This window comes from Rhinolophus ferrumequinum, chromosome 11 (genome assembly GCF_004115265.2).
Source record: "Rhinolophus ferrumequinum isolate MPI-CBG mRhiFer1 chromosome 11, mRhiFer1_v1.p, whole genome shotgun sequence".
NCBI lineage: Eukaryota > Metazoa > Chordata > Mammalia > Chiroptera > Rhinolophidae > Rhinolophus > Rhinolophus ferrumequinum.
In genome coordinates, this window is record NC_046294.1 from 73664087 (window position 1) to 73689983 (window position 25897).

General features: G+C 34.8%; 1 pseudogene; it reads right to left on the reverse strand.

Annotated features, from left to right (window-relative positions):
- Positions 1 to 4032: 4032 nt before the first annotated feature.
- Positions 4033 to 6942, reverse strand: LOC117030941 (ribonucleases P/MRP protein subunit POP1-like; annotated as a pseudogene).
- Positions 6943 to 25897: the final 18955 nt, after the last annotated feature.

The following is a 25897-nucleotide window of genomic DNA, read 5'->3' on the forward strand; positions in this document are numbered from 1 at the left end:
CACTAGTCATCCTTTTATTTACCATTGAACAAACGTTCTTTAAGAGCCAATGTTTGTAAAAAGAACAGAGTCTGCAAATACTTTTTTATTCTTCTCTTTCAAGTCTTTTTCCACATCTTTATTTGTTGTCATAAGCAGATGTTCCTTTACATGTTACTCTTCTTGTTAAGCACTGTGAGGGAATACATGTTCATCCAGGTCTATCGTCACCTATCAGTAGGAAACTAACAGGAATTAACACACTACACAGTAAACTTTTTCTTTCACCACCCTTTCCAAAACTCTGCATGTCAACAAACAACCTATTCAAATAGCCAGTATCCTCTAAAGGGTTCTAACTATTCAAACTTTCAAACTTTCCGCAGTTCCTTTAGAGAATGAGAAATAGATGAAGCAGAGGCAAGCACAAAACAGGACTGTGATCAGATTACAAAACTATGAGCAGATATGTTTATGTTGCATGATTGAAGTTCCAATATGTGAAAGCATGTTCCTCCTGCCTCAAGTAGCAGGAACAGAGATGTCTTCTGCTTGGCAACTAATTTAACTTACACATCTTTAATCTTCTTCCAATGATCCAGAATCTCGTAGCAGCTTCATATTCTTTTGAAGTCGTATCATTGATTTTCGTGTCACTGATTTTCTGATTTTCTCATTACACCTCTATTGAGTAGCTTACCATTTGTAAGCCTTACAGTTTTCCATTGACAGGTATGTAGGGATCTGCCTAATGGGGGAGACACTAAACTGTAGACAATTAAGCATCAAAGCTCATCTCAAACTTCAGCAGTTGTGACATAATGAGCAAAATCATAATAAAACCATATAAATATAATTTTTATAAGACATTTTGTTTTTTATTTCAATGTATTCATCTCTAGGCTTTATTTTCCATGATTAACTTAACTTTTCAAGGAAAGTAAATAGCACTCTTCAGTCCAGGCACCTTTTTAAATAGTAATTTAATTCTGATTATTTCTATTACAAAACTAATAACATGGATTTCATGATGTGAAGTCTTTTTAAAATATCAGCATGCAGAAAATGTTCACTACCATTGGAATTAATGTGCCTGTCATTTTCTGAATATTCTGAAATATGTTCAAGGGGTGTGAAATATTAGGAACATAAATAAATAAAAATAGTCATTGTTGCATTTCACTAGAGCTCAGGCAATGAATAGAAAATGCAATTTCCATAAATTGATGTACTGAATTTTAAGGTCATTTATTTTACTGAAGCTTATAATTTTCCATCTTAAATATTCCCTTGATCAAATCATTTACTTATTTCTTAATTTACTTATTAATAAACCTGTAATTTTCCATATTGAATATTCCCTTGATCAAATAATTTACTTATTTCTTTTAAGATTTTATTGGGGAAGGGGAACAGGATTTTATTGGGGAATAGTGTATACTTCCAGGACTTTTTTCCAAGTCAAGTTGTTGTCCTTTCAGTCTTAGTTGTGGAGGGTGCCGTTCAGCTTCAAGTTGTTGTCCTTTCAGTCTTAGTTGTGGAGGGCGCAGCTCAGCTCCAGGTTCAGTTGCCATTTTCTAGTTGCAGGGGGCACAGCCCACCATCCCTTGCGGGAGTCAAACCGGCAACCTTCTGTTTGAGAGGACGTATTCCAACCAACTGAGCCATCCGGGAGCTAGGGGCAGCTCAGCTCAAGGTGCCGTGTTCAATCTTAGTTGCAGGGGGCGCTGCCCACCATCCCTTGCGGGACTCCAGGAGTTGAACCGACAACCTTGTGGTTGAGAGCCCACTGGCCCATGTGGGAATCGAACCGGCAGCCTTTGGAGTTAGAAGCATGGAGCTCTAACCTCCTGAGCCATCGGGCCGGCCCCCAATTTACTTATTTCTTAATAGAAACATTGAGAATTATAGAAACTAGTAAGGGACAAGTGCATGTGTGGTCTGTGTCTATTTATGGATCTGTGTATTTGGAATGACTTCTATTTGATATGATATGTTTTCTTTATTAATTTATGGTAGAGATTATGATATGGCTGGTACTCTGACCTTGGTGGGTGGGGGTGAGCATGATTGGTGCTACAAACCAGAGGTTCCCTGCAGAGTAACTGTTTCTACCAAGAAATGGGTGGAAGTTTCAGACTCAGGTCTGTGAAGGATTAGGGAAGTGGCCAGCTCAGAGATTTCAACCTATAGGCAAGAGGAGACATGTATTGGGTATTTACCTCCCTATTGTTTCAATTATTAAACACTGGAAACAACTTAAATGTTCAAGAAGGTAATGGAGACATACAGAAAAAAAAATGAATAGATTAGAGATTCGTGTATCAAGTGGATAAACATACAAGCATAACGTTGAAAAAATGCAAATCACTAAATAATGCATAAAGTACAGGTCACTTACAAAACACAAATGACACTGTATAATAGTTTATGGAACAAATAAATAACAAATAAAGACTGATGGTTACTTTTAGTGAAGATGATAGTGAATATAATTTATAAGAAATTCAGAGGGATTTCACCTGTATCTATGTGCTTGTTTATTAACACCTAAAATTTGTATAATGTTATTAACCAATGTTACCCCAATAAATTTAATTAAAAAATATATATACACATATATATACATATATGTGTATATATACATATATATAAATTTAATTAATATATATACACATATATATGTGTGAATATATATACACATATATACTTATACATATATGTGTACATATATACATATGTGTGTGTGTTTATATATACACACACACATACATACACGGAGGGTGCCAAAAAAATGTATACACGTTTTAAGAAAGGAAAACACTGTATTAAAATTGTAATACTCGGGAGGGTGAGGGGATTGGAGGGCAGTCGGTGACCACAGGATGGCCACGGGGTTTGAAAATTAATCTGGGAAACGTAATTTAGTGGTTACCAGAGGGTAAGGGAGTTGGGGGGTGGGAGATGAGGGTAAGGGGGATCAAATATATGGTGATGGAAGGAGAACTGACTCTGGGTGGTGAACACACAATGTAATTTACAGATGATGTGATACAGAATTCCACACCTGAAATCTATGTAATTTTACTAACAATTGTCACCCCAATAAATTTAAAAAATAAAAAATAATAATAAAAAATTAAAACTAGGAAAAAATTGTAATACTGTATATATACTGACAAAAATGAATACAAGTCACATTTGACTTCTGCAATTGCAAGAGGTACTCAAAGTGGTTACCATCAGTATAATTTTAATATAGTTATTCCCTTTCTTAAAATTTGTATACATTTTTTTGGCACCATCTGTATATATATGGCAAACACAGCAAAATAGTATAATTTATTATAGTGAATGGTCAGTGCATTAATGTTTATTATATTATTTTCTATTATTTTTGAATATTTGGGTTATCCCAAAGTTTTTAAAACACAAAGAAGTCAGGTGTAGTTTACTCTCACTGCTTTCCAGCAATTATAGCTTGGGCAGTCACCTATTATCTCTGAACCTCAGTTCTTTCATTGTAAATCTTTTACAGTGTCCTTTTGAGGACTAGAGATAATGAATGTAAAGTGCCTGTCACTTGAAGGCCCTCAATAATGTGACACTAATTTTTCATATAAAATTTTTATTCCTTTCACAAATGCCCCAAAATTTATTTATTTCAGTTTTTATAGATAAGAAACTGAGGCTCAGATAAATGAAATTTATTCAAAGTCACCGATTCTTGTCAGTACAAAAATATGCCAGACTGCATTATTTTACCCTGTAAATATGATACTTCCCATAAAATGAGAAGTCTAATGAGAGATTACATTAATGGAAATATAGAATGCAGATTAATATGTTTGAAAAGGACAGGCTCATTTTGGTCCTGTTGTCCCAGTATAATTAGTATTATTATTTTTTTGCATAATACATTTTTTTTATTCTCATTTCCAAGGAATTTCATGTGATATTTTGAAACAGAAGATGGAGAAAACAAAACTCTCCAATTGCGGTACTTGGCAAATGCAGTTACCATCCATACCCTGCAAGGACGTAAACCAGCACTCACACCTCAATAGCAATTGGGGCAAATCGATACTGTAGAGAGGCAGGAGGCCTCAGTAACACTAGGCCCCTCTCCCCGGCTGGCTGGTTGGACAGCATATCTAGCAAGCCTGTCAAACTAACAAACCCCAGGGCTTTTCCACAGCCGGCAGCCATAGAAAACTCTCCCTGTGTGACAAAGCCAACGAGAACTCTGGAGCAGTGAGAAGTCACATCGGGGAGAGGGCCCGACCACAAGCCCAGGGTGGGAGCTTGGTGCTCAGCCATCGGGTGCCCTGCTTCCAGGCCCTCAGATACAGTATGCCCTTGGTTCTGCCTCTTCTCTAGTTTCTTTTTCTCTTTCTGATTCCGGATCTTGCTCTTGATTGGGTCGCTGTGCTTGGATTCCTGGGGCCCACAATAGAGCCGATCCTGACTGAGCTGGAGGAAGTCCTCCTTGGCTGGGACACAGATCATGGTGTGCCGCTCGGGGCTGCACTTCCTGAGCATGGACCGGCTGACCCACACCAGGGTCCTGGAGAAGCGGTCCAAGAGGGACAGGAAAGCCTCTCTGGTCAGTTCTTGCTGCCCTCTACTGGGAACTTGCGGGACTGCCCGACTGTCCCCGGAACTGGGCCCACACCAGGCTGACAGCTGCTTCAGGGATGCTCTACTCCTAAGAACACAGAGGCACCTGCGGGCGGCATCCTTGCCCCCTTCCAGTCACTCTCCTCACCACTTGAAGAGGAAGCTACAGATAATTCCTCTTGGGCTTGAGCTCTTGATGCCCAGTCTCGAGTCAACTGCTCCCAGGGGCAGTAGAAAGATGCCAGAGTGCCAAGCTTAACATAGTTGGGCCGCTTTGCAGGAAGACGTCGTTTGTACTTTTCAAGAAGATTCTTGGCTTGCTCTTCAGCAAACAGAATCCCAGCAGGGCAGTCTGTAAAATCACCTGGGATGTAAGGAGACGATTTATACTGAGAATGCATTATAGCCTCTTTCAATCCTCCAACTCTTGCACCTCAATAGATGAATGGAATCCAAAAAGCCATGCCCCAGCCCTTTGGGAGCAGGACATCCCAGCCACTTGTCCAGCCTCGTCGGTCATCACCAGTCACTTTTCCCGGCTGTTGAATCAAAAGTAGAGTTATCTTGGATTCATGGGGAACTAAAACAAGCTGTGACCCGGGCACCAGCAATTCACTTCTCTTCCGGTTTAAATCCTGATCCAAGATTTTATTCTCTGTGACACTCTTAGAGATAGCTTGGTTCCAAATAAAGCTATGCGTACACTCCACAGGCACATCATCCAGAAGCAGCTGTCTAACTTTCTCATTATCTTGGCATTTTTCTGGATTGGGCAAAACTTTGGACCTCTTCTGAGGCAAATTTATTCGAGGATGCCCAACTGTCAGTCCTAGAAATAGTACCTGCTGGAATTTCTGCTGGTGATGTTATTCCTCCCAACAATGCAAATATGGCTTCCTGTCTGTGGGGAAGGGAAACGCAATCAGGATTTTTACAGGTTTCAGTCCACCAGCGGTGAGGTGTGTTCTCTGTGTCTTCTCCGGTGTGGACAGCAGCAGCTTTTACTGCCTCAGTTAGGATGGAGTGGGAAAGTGGACCAATCAGCTGGAATCTGTTCATCTCCATTGTCAAATGACTGATTAGAATGCCTATGGTTGGTGAGATCCAAGAATACAATTGATGTGGATCTCTAGTTCCGTCCCCGTTAAATTTTTTAATTGGTTTAGCATTTTCCCCATTGTCTTTCCATTTTCTTTTCTTGCCAATTTTCTCATCAGGAAGTTTAGTTTGGCTTTTTTCTTGGTTTGGTGTCAGAAGAGGGTCAGGGATGCAGACAGTTGATTTGGTGGGCTCCGTACACTGGCATACCACTTTTATTTCCTCTAAAATATCCTGTTTAAGAGTTGGGTGAAGCCAGATCCACAACTGCCTTCTCTCAGAAGGGTCACCAGGGCTCCTCTCAGACTTCCAAATAAATGTAACAGGCCCCAGCACTTCTCTTGGATATTTATTTGCCCGGTAAAGCATGAGACTACCTTAGTGCTTTCCAGACAAGCAGTGAACTGCTGCAAAAGTCAATCCTGTGTCTATGCTGCACATTGGAGAAAGTGCCTCTAGTATTTCTTCCTCTTTGCCTTTCAACTCCAAACAACAGTAGTAGGATAAATCCTGAAGGGGCAAAGGTTTGTCATAGCTCGATAGCAGTCTCTGTGACTCTTGACTGTTGGCCTCTCCCCAAGGCAGTAGCCCCACTGCTTGACCATGTGAAACTACTTGGCGTGGCAGATGTGAGTTTCTAACCATATGTTCTTCTTTTGTCTGCAGTTAAATTCTAGCACCCGGTTTATGTGACATCTTCGAGCTTTATGGCATTTATTTTTTGAATGTTCTTCTTTGTGATGTACTGCTTTCTCTGCCTCTTTCTGGGCAATCTCCTGTAACCGTCTAGGAAGGCGTTTCACATTGTGGCTCATGACTGTTCATCTCATGTGCCGTGGCAGAGTCTGGAAAACCAGTGAATTAGAAGACTTCTGTGTTACTGCTTTCAACATAGCACTAATTTCAGCAGCTCGGGCCTGAGCAAAAGTAGAAGCTGTTATATACTTAGGAATCTCCTGAGAAGTGCCCTCAGGACCTGCTTTCCATCCTCCCTTTTTTTTAAACGTGACTTTGGAGGAAGACTGCTCATTCACATCAGGCTCAGGTGGTGAATAGTGGGTCATTCTGGTTTGCCGCTGTCGTGAAGTTCCAGAAAAGGACTCTTGTTTTTGAGCTCAGAAAGGTTTTCCACCTTCATTATGGTGCTTTACACTTCTATCAGCCACAAAGCCAGAGGATAAAGTCACATTAGTGGGCTGGGTTTCTCATTTTCTTAGCATGTTTTCTTTCTTTTGCATTAGACATTTCTGCTTGATGAACCGACGGAGGAAGCCAGGGCTTCCCGGTCAGAATGACAAGGCTCAGCCACAGTCTCCAAAACGACGTGAACGGTGAGTGAGCTGGAGGGCACACCCCAGCATAATTATTAATGACATCCCTTTTCACTCTTAAAAGCATCACAGTTTGAATGGTAAGTTATATGTTGATCCTCAGATTCAATAGAGCAATAATAGCCTAGCTCTTAGTTCATGCAGAGCAACTTACCTGCTAAATGTTGTCCTAGTCTGGTGACAATATTTTAAGAAGGATCTTAACAAAATAATCAATCAAAAAAGAGGAGGAGGAGAAGTAGGATGAAGAATAGATTGAAAACCATGTAAAGACTGTTTGAAAGATACAGGCGTCCTTGAAAAAGAACAGACTTCGGGGAAAGGTGGAAGTTCTTGTTTTTTTCAAATTAAGAAACTATCATGTGAAAGAAGATTTAGACTTATTCTGTGTGGCTTCACAGGGCAAAGTGAAAACTACTGCTGATGGTTAAGGAGACACAAACTTGTCAATATAAAGAACTTACTAATAATTAGAATGGACATTAATTTCTTCTCTCTGGTAAGTCTCTTGTATTTTCCAGGTATAGGATCTTGCAAGTAGAGAAAAGTTTCACTGCTTCACTTCTTTTCTAATACAAATGCTCTGATTGTTTTCTCTTGACTGATTGCTTTGGCTAATATCTCTAATAAAATGTCTAAAAAAGATAATGTTATCAGACATCTTTGTCTTAATTTTTATTTTAGAAGAAATTCCGTGTTTCACCATTAAATAAAGAAATTTGTTTATTTTTAATCAAAAATGGGTGTTGAATTTGTTGAATATCTTTTTAATATAGTTATATTATTTTTAACTTTAGAAGTATGTTAATGGGTTGCTTAATACGAGTATGTATTGAGCTTACCTTGTAATTCTGAAATAAATCCCACATGATCAAGATATATTATTTTGTAATGTGATATTATATACTATTCAGTTCTATTTGCTCGTATTCTATTTAGAATTTTGCATATTTTATAATTGCATAGACATTAGAATTCAGATTGATCTTTATTTTATTTATATTTAGCAATATATATCAAGTTTGAGTATTGGTGTTATAGATAGTTACCAACAAAGGACTTTTGAAAAATTTATTTTTCTTTGGTTGGATGATTTTAAAGAGCACTGGGATTATCTCATCATTGAAGATTTTGTGAAATTTTACTGTGAAATTCCCTGGGCCAGGTATTGCAATAGATTTTTAGAAATTTCCCAGTTTTTAATAGAATCTTTTCTGTTTATATTTTCCTTTTACACTTGAGTCAATTCTGGTAAACTGTAATTTTCTATAATATAACCCATTTTGTATTGCTTTTCAAGTACATTTGAATAGATGAATGCAGTATAGACTTTTTTTTAATTTAAGTTTATTGGGGTGACAATTATTAGTAAAGTTACATAGATTTCAGGTGTACAATTCTGTATTACATCATCTATAAATCCCATTGTGTGTTCACCACCCAGAGTCAGTTCTCCTTCCATCACCATATATTTGATCCCCCTTACCCTCTGGTAACCACTAAACTATTGTCTGTGTCTATGAGTTTTTGTTTCTCGTTTGTCTTATTCTTTTGTTGTTTTTGGTTTATACATCACATATCAGTGAAATCATATGGTTCTCTGCTTTTTCTGTCTGACTTATTTTGCAATATGGACTTTTAAATCTCCTGTTTCAATGGTTATTTTTCTTGTCATTTTTTTTTTAACATTTGAATATTTTCCATTTATTTTTAGTTAGGTTAGCTATCTTTTTGTTTAATTGAATGACTTTTCAAGGAAATAACTTTGTGGTTTAATTACTTTACTGGATTTTTTGCTTTCTAACTTATATTCTGCTTTCCATCTACTTTTCTACTGTCTTTCTTTGTTCATATTCTTCTGTTTTCTTTGTTCATATTCAAGAAAATTTAATGGATTATTTAGTTCATTTTTATTTCTTCCTAACTTCTGTTGATTTAATTATTCAAAATTATGAATCTGGTTATCACCAGTTTAATTTTATTTCATAGATTATAATTTGTGTGTTATCTTTATTATTGTTTTCTAGAAAGGCTGCAATATCAGTTTTTATACCTCCATGACTCAAGCTAATACACACACACACACACACACACACACACACATTTTTAGGAAAGATGGTTTCTTTGGTTTTTGTTTGTTTCTTTGAATTAGATTTCTACAATTTTTAATTTATGGTGCTTATTGAGGTTTCTTTTATGACCCTAATAAGTGTTCAATTTTTAAAGTACTTAGTGTGATTTCACTCATATGTGGGATGTAAAACAATCGAATAAGACAGACAAGCAAAACCTCACAGACACAGACAACAGCTTGGTGATTACCAGACAGTAAGGGGGGAGAAGGTTAGATAGAAGAGGGTAAAAGGATTCAAATATATGGTGACAAAAGGAAATTTGACTTTGGGTGGTGAACTCACAATGCAATATATAGATGATGTATTATAGAATTGTACACTTGAAACCTACATACATTTATTAACCAATGTCACCCCAATAAATTTAATAAAAAATAATTTAAAAATTAATATATATTTAATGTGGACTTGCAAGTGTATTCTACTTTATCATAGGATGTATACTGTCTATACTGCTGGTAATATACTTAAGTTTTCTCTATCTTTTACTGTTTTTTGTCCATGTACTGAGTCTTGAACTGACAGTGGCATGATAAGTTCAATTATTAGTGTCATTCTGTATATTTTTTTCTTGCAGCTCTTGTAATTTTTGCTTTATAAAAGTTGGATTTTAATTCATAGATATTGGTAATTGATGTGTGAATTGTGATTTTTAGCATCTTATTTTTCTGGTTATATGTCTTTGGCCTGGGCTCTAATTTTTTTATATAACAAAATCATAGCTCTGTTTCCTCCTTTCCAAACAAGAGTTCTATAAATCAACTTTATTAAGACATAAATTACTTATAATAAAATGCATCCATTTTAACTTTACATTTTGGCATGTTTTGACAAATTTATACACTTGCTAACCACCAGTACGAGCAAGCTATAGAACTTTTCTATGAACCCTACCCCCAAAATTCCACTTGTATTGTTCCACTTGTATTGATCCCAGCTCCAGCCAACCATCATCATTCTGCTTCTGGTTGGTTTTGCCAATTTCTAGAATTTCATGTAAATGGAATAATATGCTATGTAGTCTTTTGAATCTCCTTTTTTTCCTCCACTGAAATAATATTTTTGAGATTCATTTATACTTTGCATGTGTTGTAGGATACCCTGCCCTTTTATTGCTAAATAGTTGTATTTCATTGTATGAAAATACTCTAATTTGTTTATCTATTTAGCTGTTGGTGGACATTTGGGTTATTTCCAGGGTTTAATTATTATGGATAAAAGTCCTGTGCATATTTATGTGTATGGCTTATGAGCATTTTCATTTTTCTTGGTTTAAAATTAAGAATGAAATTTCAAAAAACTGCCAAACTTTTTTCCAAAGTGATTGAAACATTTTATATTTCTCCCAATGTAAGAAAGTTACCATGGCTTCATGTCAATATCAATACTTGTTATTGTGAGACCTTTAAATTTCAGCGATTTTAATAAGTGTATCATGGTATCATATTGTGCTTTGAATTTCCATTTTCCCAATGACCAATGATGTTGAGCAGCTTTTTCTATGTTTATTGGTCATTAATATGCCTTCTTTAATGAAATATTTGTTGAAATCTTTGCTTATGTTGTATTAGGTTGTTTGTCTTCTTATGATTAATATTCACATTCTCGATTTAATCTTTTGACATATTTTTAAGAATATTTTCTCTCCATCTTTGAATTTTTATCATAGTATCTTATGAAGAACAAAAGTTTCAGATTTAGGGGAACCACTCAATATAGTACCCATTACTTCTGGGTAAAAACTCCTTAGTGTTTCTTATAAAATCATAAATTTGCCACACTTTCCCTTATTAAGGGAAAATCCTACTTGCTTCTCTGCTCTGCTGCTATCCCTTGAGCCTACTCATTTTTGCTTTTGGGTTTTTATGTCTCCAGTTATATGTAAATTTATTATCGCATACACTCCCAGTTATACTACAGATATAAGCTATTAATGATTTAAATTTTTGAATTCTTATTGTGTATACACACACACACACACACACACACACACACACACACACCGTGTAAAGAAATTAGAATTTAGGTTGTCTCCATTATGAAACCTTTTTTTTTAAATTTGAATTACAAATAAAAATTCACCAGCACATTCATGTTCATAGGGAAATTATCTGATTTGTTCTTATCACAATCTCTATAAGATAGGCAGGGGAGATTTAATTTAGCTTTACTTCATAGATAAAGAAATAGAGATTCCTCAATTTTATTTGACTTGCCCGTAGTCATACAGTGAAAATGTAGGTCAGGTAATTAATCATATACTCCTCCCATTCCACTGCATTGATTCTTGATAGCTATATCTCCTTTGAAAAATTCTAGCCTATGTTAATTGAGCTAAGAGAAATAATAATGTAAAATGAGGAGAGTTTGTCTACACCGAGGTCAGGCTCAGAATTACCAGCTAGAAAGTTAGAATCAAAGAAAGAATATCAAGGGGTGTGTGTGTGTGTGTGTGTGTGTGTGTGTGTGTGTGTGTGTTTAAAAGAGGGAGTTGGAGAGAGAGAGAGACAGAGACAGAGAGAGAGAGAGAAGAGAAATTTTATGGGGGATTGAGAAGTTGAGAGAGGGTTTTGATTGATAAATCAGATTTCAAAGCCTCACCAATGTTTTCTAACTCATAAAATTTATGCTTACTGTTAGTTATGAGCAACAAAAAGCATAGTAGCTTTAGCAACAGTGGTATAGATTATCAATGCACAAATTCTATAAGGATTTCCTTTTTCATATCAAGAAGTCAGTATCCCAAGTGAGACTTTGCTAATGGGCTTATATGAATTTTATTTTCTGAAATTGACTCAAAGCAAAAGAAGACATTTAGAGGATGTTTATAATATTATAGATACATTTATTCCTCCAGATGTAGGCCTACAGCTTATAAGAACTAAAGAGAGAAAATAAAGGTGAGGGTCAGAGCCAATGAATTTCCTCTCTATGATCCCACACATCTGTTGTTGTACAGTAACCCATCACATAGATGTGTTTAAATTTATGGGCACTTAAATTTTATGCTGATTTATAATTACAAATCCTAATGAAATAGATTTTACCTTAACTATGATTTAGAGATAAACATAGATATGACAAGTAGATCTTTGATTTCACTTCTAATCATTTTGATCAGCTAGGTATGCTTGATATCTTTATTTCAGTGGCTATTAAACTTGTCTGTGTGTTATTGTCTCTCTGGGAAGAAATTTAAAATTGAATGCCAGGGCTTCAGGCCTTAAGATTTTGGGGTTTGTCTGGGTTGGGGATCGTATCATTTTAATAAACTCCTTGGGTGTATTTGATGGGATGCACGCTCTTTTTAAGAAGAGTGATTCTGTTAAGGAGAAAGGCAAAATCATAAAAAACAAACAAACAAACACAAAAACAAAAACTGTTCTTACCACTTCCAAATTTAATTTATATTTTAGTATCGATGCTCAATTTTAATAGTGGTTCACATAGAAAAACAAGAAGTTTTAAATAAATTATTTTGTGATTGAATAAAGGAAATTAGGTTTATTTCTACTTAATTCAAAAATGGGAGGTAGTGAAGCTCTGCATATTTGTGGAGAAATAGTATATAAACTAGAAAAAGTCCATTATGTAAAGAGAAAAAAACTATTTTCAAGATGTAAGGGGATACTGCAAATTAAAAGATACAAATACAAATGTGTTTATAATACTTTATAGTCTTAGATTATTCAAAGTCCCTTCAAAAGAGAGGTTGTCTCATAAAATGAAATGTGTGCATCTATTGAAAGACTACTTCATAAAGTTTGTCTTTTTACCACCAAATAATAGAATCAAACAAACTATGCCTCCAAGTAGTTAGACTTTTAAAATGTAACAATTTTACACATTCATTTTATAGGAATTTTTATGTAGTAAAAGGGGTAAAAAACACTTTCATTCCTAGAGAATAGGCAAATATATACAAGTATTTTATCATGACTTGGCTATGTGACTCTATAAACCATAGATCAAGATAAGGAATAACATTTTGGAAACTAGTAAGTCTATCATCAACAAATCTTTGTAATCCATTTCCTCCACTAGAAGTATCCAAGTATAATTGTTTTTAATGTTACATCTAGGGTGTCTCTATAGGGCAGGATTATTACTACAAGTTAACTTTGTTTTATGAATGTTGCCATAAAAATATTGAGTCTTTCTTCACTTTGGTACTTTTAGAAATGTTTCTATTTTTGTGTTTCTATTATGTGTTTGAACCCCTTAAAGGACAATGTGTGATTTTTAATGAGGCATATACACTCTTCTCTGAGGTTGTATCTATACACTGAAAATACTGTTCCTCTACCCATCCACATTTCAAGAAGTCCAGATCAGTATTACTCAAGGAGTTTGTTGTCATATTCATGCTACACAAGAGCTGGTTCTCAATTCATATAACAGTTCCTTTCTCAGGTTGACATAAAGAGAAAGGATATTAGCCATTGTGCTTAGATTGTTTGTTTTTTATCATACAGCATGCCAATGTAAAGAATCATGGAAAAAATTACAAACACAAAATGTTCTTATTTTGATCTTGTTTATTTAAATTATTTGTCTGAGCAAATCATGTGAAGCAGCTGATTCACTTTATGTTTTGTAGTGAGCAGATGCACCTTTAGAGAAAATAATAAATCATTATCTCTTCCAAATTTTATAGTTAAAATGAGACTGCATCATGTGAGTAGCCAAAATCAGATTACCTCTTGCCGGAATCAAATGTGCATTAGAAATATAGAACTTGTTTTGCTGATAAAGGTTTTAGTAGAGGAGTAAAATTAAAGTTTAGCTGAGGCTAACACAAAATAGATCAAATGATCAGAGACTGTATCATTTTTTTTTTTCCACCTGAATCCCTGTGGATTTTCTCTATAATGAAGTCAGGTGGGTAGGCAGTAGGTACACAGAACTAAAATGAGCTGTGGCAATGCTGTCAGGCTGTGTTTCATAGCTTCTTTCCTAGTCTGCCATTTGAATTGGCCTGCCCAAATATAGTTTTCTTAGACTTTACCTTCAGAGAATTAAAGAAAGGTGACCTCGTTTATAGAAAAATGCTGGCTAGAAAGTGAATTTTCCCTTTATATCAGCCTATTTGCAAACCCTATACAGACATAGTTTTGCCAGGGTATTTCAGTCTGAGCATGGTATTTTAGTATTTGAACACTTGGAAGAATTTTGACAACAAAAGTTTGGAAAAATAAAAAGCAGTATTTTTTTTTTAAGAATGATGCATAAAAATGCTAAGATTGCCATTTCTATAAAGAAGTAGTCTTAGCCAAAAATTTTATTTTTAACTGTTTGTAAAAACTTCTTCGTATGTTTTAGACAAAAAAAGCCGAGGCAGATACACTCATTTAGTGTCTTTCTTCACAAAACTTTTTAAACCACAAACAGTATTAGAAATATTACACTTTGAAAACACTATAAAAGGGTGTTTTTTCCCCCTTTAATTCACTTTTGTAAACTAGAACACAGATTTCTTGTGTGTGAACTAGGAATAATAATAGTATCTACTCACAGGATGGTTATGAGTATTAAATTAGCTGGTTTGTGTGAAACACTTAGAAAAAAACCTGGCGAGGATAAGGACTCAGGCAATATTGGCAGTTCTTTCAAAGAATCATTTGAAGTCATAACTTTAATGGATGAGAATGGGATAGAGAAAGGAGTATATAAATTTTAGAATATGAGATGCCACTCTGAGAGGCACAAGCTTTAGTTTAAGTACAATTGAAGTTACCCCCAAACCAGTAACAATGGGGGAACCACACACTAGATTGGCCCCACACTACAGTCAAATTAAATTCCACTGCACAATTTTGCCTGGGCCCACTTTTCTCTTTTTCTAACAGGATTTTTGCTTAGAAAGGATTAAAAGAATTATTAAAGTCAAATTAATGTTCTACTGATTACACTTCAAGTGAAGGTGTCCTTTCAGTTGAAATAGCATTTTTATAATTAGATAGCCAAAAAAAAAAAAAAAAAAAAAAAAAAAAAGACGTAAGTGAAAAAAAATTAAATATTGAAACTAGTAAGGCCATCTTCCCTTTGGAGATGTCTGAAAGCAGATATTCATTCAAGAATGATTTAAGAAACCTTGATTGAAGGGCCAGTGAATTCTACTAAGGACAGCTCGTGATAGCACCACTATTAAACACTAGAGTATAGTGTGTGCCTATGCAATTTTAAATAAAATATATCTTTATGGGGAAAAAATCACAGTTTCAAGCCCTTAAATAGATGACAAATTATGATAAAATATTTGTGGTTTTCTGTTTTCTGGAGGCTGCCTGGAGATAATAGTTTTATATAAGAAGTACAGACCCTTTCAATTCTGATATGTAAGGGGAAAAATGTGGGAATGGGATAAAATTGAGGGGATCCGGATTGTCCTGGACGATAAAGAAAATGTGGTCTATGAGCCGATTACTGATACTGCCATATAATGGAAACAGTATTGTGGATTAATTGGAGATCAACGAAGTATTCAAAAATTGTTAATATTCCTGCTTATGTTGTAGCTATGGGCCTGAATCATGTTTAGCTTTCTCACTTTTCTCAGTTTTAAACTACAAGTGATGCAGTTTTCAGGAGTTCCCTACTGGAATATTTACCTTGTAATAGCTGATACTTCCACCAAGGGTACCTTTCCCGGTACGCTTTCTGGAAGTAGTTTGCATGTTGTAGCTCATTAGAGGGAAATATGTTTCTTTCTTGACCTCCTTTCAAAATTCTCTGTAGGATTTGATTAAACTTCATTCCATGCTTGACAGTGATGGTTAACGTTTTAAATATACTACCTGGGGGCCTTGTAATACTCAGTTTTAGAGGCACTCATACACAGATTGTTTTAGGAAGTTATCTAGCTGAAAAGGATGTCCAGTTAATTGTATTAAACAAACGCTGTAAAGCACTAAATAACTACAGTTTATTTATGATAAAATTCCTTTTAGGGACCCAGATATTTGCTACAATTATTGAGTAACTCCTCAAAGGTTGCCAGTTTGCATAAGGTTATTAGTTGCAAATAAGCAAAAACCAATTTTAGTTTTTGTAAAAACATTGAGTGAAAGAGTGTTTCGTAGTAGATCATGGGATTCACCTGAATGCTGGAGAACCAGGTTTGGGGGTTCCTAAGGGAGGAAAGGCATAGCTGAGAACCTGCCAGAGGAACGGCCTGCTTAGGATGCCACCATTAGACTCTTACTACCAAGTTATTGGAGCCAGTAATCCCTGAACACTCACTGCGGGGCTACAAGCCTTGATTCCACTATCACCTATGAAAAATCATCTCTACCTGACTCTCTGCACCTTCATTTTACTCTCTGAAGACTTCACTCTGCTTCATTCATTTGCCCACTTATTTATGCGACTATGTAATACAATCTAATGTGTATTCAAACCTCCAATAAATACACTCTGGTTTCATTTCTCAGCTGATAGTCTGGTCTCAAATCTCACTAGTTTATAAACAAGAAAAGTAGTAGCAGAAGCAGCAATCAGAAGAGAATGTGGATGTGTTCACACCTCTAAATCTACTAATATACTTATATCTGAAACCATATATTCTGTCTTCCTTATTTTGATGCATGGATTATTTCTTCTTCTGTTTATGGCAAGCCCTTTCAAATGAGCATTAGATCCCAAAGTCTCACTTATTCAAAGATTTTGATCCTGAAATTATAATTATTCCCTATCTTTTCTTCATTATCATTATTTTTCCTGAATTGGATACTGCCCATAATTGTATAAATATGTCCTAATATCTATGAGAAATACTGAAACAAAACAAAACAAAACAATCTCTTGACTACACATCCAATTGAACAACCTGCGACTCCAGTTCTCTGCCTCCCTGTTCTTTTGTTTTCGTTTTTATAAAACTCCTTACAAACCTGTCAGTACATTCTGTGGCCACTTAATCTCCTCTCTCGTCCTTTTAATCCAGTCCAATAAGACTTTCCTCTCCATCACTCTATCATTCCATGAAAATACTCTTTTTGTATTTCCTAATGACCTGTGTATTATCTAATCCAATATTCTGCCCTTGTTTTACTCAAGTCATCCACAGTATTTGACAAAATCGATCAGTTCCTGACTCATTTTCTTCATTTAGGTTTGATTTTTCTCCTCCTCACTTTTTGTCTCCTTTTCTCCATTCTTATATTGCCAACCCCGAAATATGCTCCAAGTCCGTGGGCATTCTTTTTTCTCTGTCTACTTTCACTTCCTGGGAGATTGTATTTAGTCTCAAATATTTACATACCATAACTATACTGATAACATTCAATTTCTCCTAATTTCTAGCCATATACTCCGGTTGTTCTCACACCTCTTGTTTTAATAATATCTACTGCATTCTACTACTGATTCAAGTAAAAACTCTTAGTTTTTTTTTTCTCTGTTTCTGTTTTTCATTCACACTCTGTATTCAAACTAGGAAGGAAAAAATATTTTAACTACCTTGTAAATATATTCAGTATCTTACCATTTCTAACCACATCCATTACTGCCACCTCTGACCAAGCCGCCTTCATCTCTCAACCTAGAGGTTCGAATAGCCTTCTAAAATTGTCCCATTTTTCCTATCCTTGTTCCAATACAGAATATACTCTACACAGAAATATGAGAGGTCTTTGAAACTATAAATTAGGTCATGCCACTCCTCCGTTCAAAATCTTCCAATGGCTTCTTCTGTCACTCAGATAAATTAGGATCCTCACCAGACCTAAATCTCCCTAAGAGATCTGGTGCCCTATTAGTGCTCTGATGTTTTATTCCACCATTTTACAATCTACCACTTATTGCATTCTAGCCACGCTGGACTCTTTACTATCTCACAGACATGTCAATCCCACTTCTACAATAGAGTTATCACATAGATGTTGTCTCTTCTGGAATTACCTCTGGTTTCTCCTACCCCTACCCCCACCCTACTCAGAATATGGGCTGATTTTCTTTATTCCTCCTCAGGTTTTTGCTCCAAATGTCATCTTATCATGATGAATCTACATAAAATGGAACACCCCCCATGCCTTGACCCTGACCCTGGCATGCTGTTCTTTTACCCTGTTCTAGTCTTATGAGAGACCCGTCCCTGATGTATAGAAAAAAAAATCCATAAGAGATAAGTGTAGGGGCTTTGTATTTTATTCTTTGCTGCTGCATTTTCTTCACTAGCTAGCACCAAGAACAGTGGATAGATAAATGCTTATTAAATGAATGATGCTGAGCATTCAAATCAATACATGTCAACTATATCTAATGTAGTATTAATTATTTTTTCTTATGAATTGTTTTCAACTAAATAAATTCTGAAAGAAGCTGGGGACTCAAAACTCTACTCATGTAATGAAGTAGGGAGATATTTAACTTGAATGTCAAATTTGAGTTATGTAACATTTTTTAAGCTGCACACTCTCAGGACTAAAAATTCTTTGCATATCACATTGAAAACCTAGTTATCTGCTTTATTCTTGTGCTGTGAGCACTTATCAAACCAAGAATGCAGTTGATGCATGCCACAGAAGCAAATGTCTCAACATAATGTAACATGCTTCAATGATTCGTCCCCAAAATAAATAAGCTCTTCAGGCTATTTTTGTTTTCAGCAACCCTGAGGTAAATTAAAAAAATAATGATAATAAACAATAAAACCCTGAAGTTATAGATTCTAAAACAAGGCAACTTAAGCTTAAAGCATTATGATGGTAGAGAATACTTAATAAGCATTATTAATCACACACACTGAAACCACACAAACAGATGGCACTGGTATAGAGTTTAGGTAGCTGCTAGAGGATCACTTGGTTAAATAAATATTTTTTCACACCTAGTAGTTTAGTTATTGTGCAAAATATTTAAAGGGACTTTAACTGAATATAACAATTTAATAAGCATTCCTGGGAAGCTACAAGGATTTAGGCATGTGCTAAATGCTTAGGTGATTAAAAAATAAATTTCTTGATCTTCTGAAATGTATGCATAGAATAAGAAAATCCTTATTTTTAAATGAGTTTACATATGAGTGAGAGACAGATGAGTACATATATGTCTATTATAGATTGTCATGAGAGCAATAGTAATTAAAAGACTAAGGGATTCAAAGGAGAGTGAGATAAATTCTAACCACATGACCAGGGATAGCTTCATGGAGAAAGTGTCATTAATATCTACTTTTGAAAAGAACATGTCAGGATTTCATTGGTTGAGATAGAGGAGGTGGGAATTAGAAAAAAGGTGGGAATTAAAAAAAAAGGAAGTGAAATTTCTGAGTATGTCTTTTAGGAGCATTGAAGATTAAAGAACTTAGGGCAAAGACCATTCTACAATAGAGGAAGGCTTTATCAGTAAAACCCATTTACTTAATTTTTATTAGTTATAGCTACTTGCAATATATAATCCATATGCACATAGTTATATACTGCTCTGAGTTGGCATGTCAAGGAATACAACAGAGATTTTAATTTTGTGTTAATGTTGAGCTAGTATAAATTACTAATTAATTAATCAGGAATTAATTTCCAATCAGTAAGTAATTATTAATATGGCCTTAGTAGTCAGTGAAACATAATATAAAGTACCTGAAGGTTTTATTGTATTGCTAGCTAAGTAGAAAGTACACCCAGCTTAATTTTTAATGTATGCTGACTAAAGTTTATTTTTTAATTATTATTGTTATTTTAACATTTAGAAAGTTGGATTCATACTCTCAGGGTTATAAGTACAGTTTTCAAATGAAAATGAAAACACTTTAGCTTTTCAAGGGAAAATGTATGTCTTCTATATCCTATTACTTTTTATATTTATTCAATAACAATTTATTGAATGCCTGTTACTGTAGTACATCATGTCCTGTAAATTAAGTGTTATGGCTGAAAATGGATTTCTCAAAATGATTCTTGAATAAATTAAGAAATTAATTGATAAGCATGACCAGTGAGAAGTTTAAAACATGCATACAAAACAACAATGGCATGCCTTCTTTTACCCATTATACTGAAGAAAAAAGTCACATCCAAATCTAGCAAAAGTCTATGGTAATGGACTTTCTAACAAATAATCTATGGGAATGTAAAATCCTGCAGCAGTTTTGGAAAATAATTTGAGCGTTTCTGTTCAAATTTACGATTCATATAACCTTGACACAATTTAAGAATATATCTTGAAAGAATAAGATTTTTTTTTTTTGGTATAAAGTATAATGGGATATTATATAGTTATAAAAATGTATTTAATTCTGGATGAAGAATCTGTATTTTTTAATTTTTGTTTTTTCAACAAATAAAATAATTTAAAATAAGTTATTTGTATCATAAGTCAACTTTACCCATATAAGACATAAGACACTCCATCACTTTATTTTTTTCTATCGGTTTTTCACCTGTCTCAATTAAAAGTGTTTTCTACAGAAACAGATTCAAAGTGATTTAAACCTTCAAAAATAAATTTATGTATATTTCTTCACATATGCTCATGAAGTAAAGGGACAGTAATCATAATATGTTTTTGGATCTTTGACATTTAAAACTAAAATCTCTGGTGCTAATAAAAGGCTCCTATTCAAAACTCTTGGGTTATTTTTTTCTCTCAACTCATTTCCTGCTGAATCTAATTCTTTTTCTTGCCAACTGAGTTCTTGATTCAGTGCCATCTCTTTTTAATGGACAGATTTTCTTTGTTGGCTTTATCAAGGAGTCTTCATGACTCACCCAAGCTGAGTACTGACTGATAGGTAATAGACTTTAACTTGGTAAAGCTAATGACAGGAGTCCTAATTATGATTGTAAACTCTTTGTTAGAATAAATGGCACAACAATAACATATTCTTGTTTAATTAGTTTTTACTTAGCAGTCTTAAAGGTAAAGTTGTTAAGATTCAAGAGAGTGGAAGACCAAATCATCTATTGCCATTTACTATCCTATTACTTACTGTGTGTAATATTTACAAGTTTTGGATGCTGCCGAGATAATAAAGTGCCAAAGAGAACTTCTAGGTATAAGCATATCTGTGTTTTCCTTGAAGGTGTGATCTCTTATGCTAAGAATCAAACCCTTAACTATTAATACTTTATTCTCTAATAAAATGTGTAGTTTCCTTACACATTGTCAATGGTTAGTTCTTCTTTAAAATTCTTTTTCTCTGTTAAAATACTATTCATACTAATGACAGTACTATTATTCAATTATAGTTTTTGTAATACATAACATTTTTAAATCCCATGAGTAGCACTGAAAATATTTCTGGTATGTGATAAAATAATGAAGTTTTTCATTTTGATGAAAAAAGTGTCACTAAGTTAGTTTGAACACTTAACTTACTTCTCTAAAATATGGAAATAAACCTGTTGCCTTTCAGACAGTTCTCCAAGGCTGTAAAGCCATCCTCCTAGTAGAACTAGGGTTCATGGCATTTTTAAGCTTTTCCCCAAAATAGTATTGTCTATTATTGCCCTCTGTTGGTGTCCCATTAGTGATGTTCATCAGAAAAGAACCATGACACAGGCAAGAACACAGAGCAGCGATGGGAACTTTATTCACTTGATAGCTACTAGTAGTCTCAGTTTGTGAAAATTAGAACATGTAATATATGTCTGACTTATCTAGCTGATTATGCATTTTTTTAGAAGAGAGAAGACAATGAGAGAAGCATTTAAAGGAATTTAATTTAACCCAATAAGAAAGATCACATTGGACAAACGGGAGCAATAGAAAATTTAGAGAAAAGAAACTCTCAAATGAAGAGACAAAGAAAAAATTTGTCTCTAGATGAATCAATTGTGATATTCATTATGTCAAAGACTATATCAATAAACCAAAATTAACAATTTAATAGGAATAAATACAATACCCTACATTTAATATCCAAGTATAAGTTACACAATACTTGATTTAATAGTACTTCATGCATTTTTATTTTTTAATGGAAGAGTCTTGTCTATCAGTAGTGAGAAATGACTTTAAAAGTCTAATGTAGTCCAAGGCTGGATGAATGTGTTGAGAAGGTGTGAGTGATGTAGGGATTGTGAAATATAACATCTGGCAGATCCTGTGGAAAAGGTGCAGGAGGCAAGGTCTGGGAAAGAGCAAGGGAAAAATAAAAATGGATATGAAACAGTTATTGAATGGATGGTATTTCCCATATGTCACTAAATTATCATAATAATGATAGAGGAAGACCTATAATCTCTGTTTCTTGAATGGAGAATCTAAGATTCAGAGAAGCTCAGTAAATGTTCCAGGTCCCTCTAGCAGAATGCTTTCAGTGTCCCACTCCTAATACTAGGGCCCATAAGTGGTTTATTACTTCCAGCCGCAAATATCTGCCTCTAAGTTTTATAGACATTTTACTCCAACCATACAAGTGCGGCGGAATTAACACTCCTGTGGCCAACCTTCAACCAGTGGTGCTCATCAATACTTCAGCTTCCTCCTTTCTGTGCCAGGCACAAGTTTTGGAGTATTACCCAGAGCTTTCCTTAGGGATTAATCTCCAGCCACCCACCATGAGAGCTGGTTTAGTAATTCACCCTCTTATCTAATGTGCCCTATTCCTGCCCTTCTTTTACTTCCTCACTCCACTACCAGTGTCCCCTGTGCCTCCCAAATAAACTACTTGCACTAATATTCCTATTTTAGAATCTGCTTCTGAGGGAATCCAAACTGTCAGAAAATGATATGGCCAAGAATCTAACCCATGCCTGTGTCCAGAACCTGTAGCTTTTCCATGATGCCGTGTAGTTTTCCTCCAGATAAATGGCTCCTAATGCTCCTTCATACTCTAATAAAATGGTATGATTCTATGCCTGACATGATCATATTTATGATTTTAAACTTCTCTGACCAATAAAGGAAGAGTTACCTTATAATGTTTTGTTCTCTCACCTTTTTGAGAATAATTTGATGTATTTTATTATTAATATCACCAGTATACTTAACTAACAATACTTTGTGAGCTGGTTCTAAAACAGAATTCTTGAAAGCTTGGCAGAGCTATTTCTTGTTTTATTCCAATCTACTATATTTAATTTTCAGAAGAAATTATTTACTCATAAATTGCCTTTATTACCCATCACTGCTGGGGGAGATTATTTAGACTCTATTCACATGTTTGTATAATTGTTATTTCATCTTTGTCTCAAAGGCATTTATGATTTTACTTGCTTGAAAACCCAAGATTTCCTTTCTTTCTCTTTTTATCTGTAAGTTTATCTAATGTGACACAGCTTTTAAAACTGGATTTCAAGTGGATCTTTTGAGCTAGTTTTTAATAAATGTAGTGAAATTTGTCTTGAAGAAAAATAAAACTGTGGAGCCTGACCAGATGTACAGGCATGATTTATTTTATTCTAAGTAATCTCAAGTAAAGCACACAACTAGAACTAAAATATATCTGTCAGAGGAGTACATAACACATTTCTATTGAGAAATTCTGAGAGGGTAGAAACAAAAATTAGAGTGAATCCTACTTAAGCAATATTCCACAGATCTGGAAAAAGATGCTGTTGTCCATTTTCTTTAGAGTTTACCTTATGGTCTTATTTTCTGAAAGAGTTTTGTAAACCCTTTATAGGAAGAGATCCCATGTCCCTTTTTTAAATCCCTGCCCAACCATCAATGAGGGAAAACTCATCACCTTATGAAATCCATCCATTCATTCTGAGACATTTGTGTTTCTTGGAATTTCTTACCTATGGTCATATTGTTCACTTACTTATCGTTAATTGATCCTATTTTTCTTCCTGGAATTATGCATACAAAATGTATCACCCTTAGAATTGATATCTTTCAATTTGTAAAGATAGCTTTTATTTCTCAAAGTTCTCTATCCTCCCAGTTAAGTACTGTTATCACAATAGACAAGTCAAGTGTGCCATGAGCAATTTGGCGCACTTTTCAGGATTGTTCTTTGTCATTTCTTTTTACCTAGGACTTCAGGGGTACTTCTTCTGGGAAAGAGCAAGGGAAAAATAGGAATGAATATGAAACAGAACGAAAATGACTGTTTTACCTGTTTCAAGGAATAGAAACATTGAGAGAATAATATTGATTGAATAATGCCAGATAAGAAAATATTTATAGGTAATACTGATGTTCTGTTGCTTGGCATTCCTTGGGCTGGATGGCCTTTCTAATTTACACTGCATAATCACATTGTCGTAATTTGTATTTCTTCAGTTGCTTTTTCCAGGGGAATATGCCAGAATGACCATTTGCAGCCTCTTTCTCAGAATAACAAATCAGAATAGCTTTTTAAATTTATGTTTTTAACATATCTTCTATGCTAATATAATATGAAATATAATTTATATCTATGAAATGCCTGTTTGAAGCAAATGACAAGATATTTACATGTATGCATGGTTTTTGGTCCTTATTTCGAAAAGTAGATCTTGTTGGTGTTCACTGATTTAAGCTTTACTACAAAATACATTGGTTTTATTCCTTCTCAATTCTTAATTTTAAGTGAGGTCAGGTCTTTTATCACCTAACACCTCTAAATAAATAAATAAGAGAAAGAGTGAGAAGGGGAATCTGTTTACCAATTTGTGATTGCACTATTCTTAGTGCCTCCAGAATTAAAAGGAAGAAACTGTTTCCACTTAGAGAACTGTTTTCAGATTCCCAATTCTTCGTATGTTCCCAGTTGAATAAGCTGAATGGTTGATGAATGGATTTGTTAATTCCATATTTACAATAAACTTCTCATTAGAATGATCATACAAACTGCATGTTTTTTACTTTCTATGCACTTTTTAACCCACAATAATCAGGGATTTGTCTTCAGAATTACACTCACATTTCTTTTTTTTTTTTTAATTTATTGGGGTGACAATTTTTAGTAAAATTACATAGATTTCAGGTGTACAATTCTGTATTACATCATCTATAAATCCCATTGTGTGTTCACCACCCGGAGTCAGTTCTCCTTCCATCACCATATATTTGATCCCCCTTACCCTCATCTCCCACCCCCCACCCCCCTTACCCTCTGGTAACCACTAAACTATTGTCTGTGTCTATGAGTTCTTGTTTCTCATTTGTTTGTCTTGTTCTTTTGTTGTTTTTGGTTTAAGTACCACATATCAGTGAAATCATATGGTTCTCTGCTTTTTCTGTCTGACTTATTTCACTTAGCATTATACTCTCAAGATCCATCCATGTTGTCACAAATGTTCCTATATCATCTTTTCTTACCGCCGAATAGTATTCCATTGTGTATATATACCACAACTTCTTTATCCATTCATCTATTGAAGGACATTTTGGTTGTTTCCATGTCTTGGCCACCATAAACAAAGCTGCAATGAACATTGGAGCACACGTGTCTTTATGTGTAGATGTTTTCAGATTGTTTGGGTAGATACCCAGGAGAGGGATTGCTGGGTCATATGGTAATTCTATTCGTAATTTTTTGAGGAAACTCCACACTGCCTTCCATAACGGCTGCACCAATCTGCATTCCCACCAACAGTGTATAAGGGTTCCTTTTTCTCCACAGCCTCTCCAACACTTGTTACTATTTGTCTTGTTGATGATAGCCATTCTGACTGGGGTGAGGTGATATCTCATTGTGATTTTCATTTGCATGTCTCTGATGATTAGTGAAGTTGAACATTTTTTCATGTCTATTTGCCATTTGTATGTCCTCTTTAGAGAAATGTCTCTTCAGGTCCTGTGCCCATTTTTCAATTGGGTTGTTTGTTTTTTTGTTGTTGAGTTTCATGAGTTCCTTGT